The sequence below is a fragment of the Odontomachus brunneus genome, unplaced genomic scaffold (assembly GCF_010583005.1).
Source record: "Odontomachus brunneus isolate Ranch 3 - 2012 unplaced genomic scaffold, Obru_v1 Obru_scaffold_392, whole genome shotgun sequence".
NCBI classification, from domain to species: Eukaryota; Metazoa; Arthropoda; class Insecta; order Hymenoptera; family Formicidae; genus Odontomachus; species Odontomachus brunneus.
This window is the reverse complement of record NW_022639842.1, coordinates 26,336-27,787: the sequence shown is the minus strand read 5'-3', so window position 1 is coordinate 27,787 and position 1,452 is coordinate 26,336.

Sequence of the window (1,452 nt, the reverse complement as noted above, 5' to 3'; positions counted from 1 at the left end):
TGTTTGTAAATTATTACTTCCTCAATATCTCGCTCATGTTTTTCTATTTCTGTTACTTCCTGCGTTTTATTCGTCTCGTTATGTTCCTCGCTATTCCGTGCCTCTTCCTCATTATTCACGTTTTGTAATTCTTTTTCTTCTCGCAACCTCTGCTGATATCTGCAATCATGGAAATGGACGCTTACATTCGTTGCATCAGAACCGTAACTGTTAACATATTTAATATTTTCGAAATATTAAAACATTGCGCGGGACATAGTTCTTTTGCATCCGATGTAACGTCTTTGTGTCTTGCTGCAAAACAATTCTATTTTCATAATTATTCTTATCGGTAACTATATCGGATAATAATTTCAATCCAGCTGCTTATAAACAAATATAATATTTTTAAATATGAATTCTTGCACTCATTTATGAATAAGCAAATATTTTATCTGCTAACGTTTCTCAAGCCATGCGCCGTTTCACGATTTCTATGATGTCTGGATACTCAGAAGACTACATGTTTAAAGCAAGTAACATAAGAATTGTGTAAGCTTGTTGTTACCATGTGAACGGGGCAAATTTAGAGAAACATTCAAATTTATTAATAATTGCAACAAAATATTTTTTAATGCATGATACAAAGTGGGCAGTTTCACGTTCACAATTAATTAGAAATATTTACCAAAGAAATATTTACGATTTTCCACGGTTCGCACATTGCGAAATTATCATGTTACTTGTTCTTTTGTTTTGATACACTGAGTCTTGAGATATTATGGCCAAGAAAGGACATGTCTCAAGGAACTTGTAGCAAATTATCCATAGGGGAGACCGGGGCAGGTTTGCAGTAGAGGTACGTTCGCAAATCGTTTTGTTCACGTACTTATTGTGAAACAAACAATTCGAGTGGAATCATAAAACATTTCGTTTATTGTAAAGATACTTCCAATTTTCATTACAATCGCGCAAATATTACAGGTAAAAGAAAGAAAAAAACAGATTTCAGGTCAGTTGAGTAAAGTTTTAGACGTCTCGAAATATTCTCTTTGCATTTTATATCGTGAATGAATGAACTGAAGTTATGCAATATTAGTTAAAATGAAGTTTGTTGAAGATATATGATACACTGTTTTGTATAATAATAGTGAACTTTATTCTTAAAATTATTAAAGTCGCAGAAATGAGTAGATGGGGTAAGTTCGCTAATTTTTCTGTATGGTAGCATTGATGAACTGGTGCAGCTACGCGCAAAAAATAGGTTAGTCAATACATTGCTCAATGCATAGTGATCATAAAATCATAGGACACAATGCAACGCGAACATATGATGATGTATACACATAAAAAGTATGTTACATAAAATTATTTCTTTTTGTTTTTAAATATAAATAAAATTGTAAGCACAAAGATATATGGTATCTCATTGTATAATTGATTGGTGTAACATTCCTCACAGTGTATAATTAC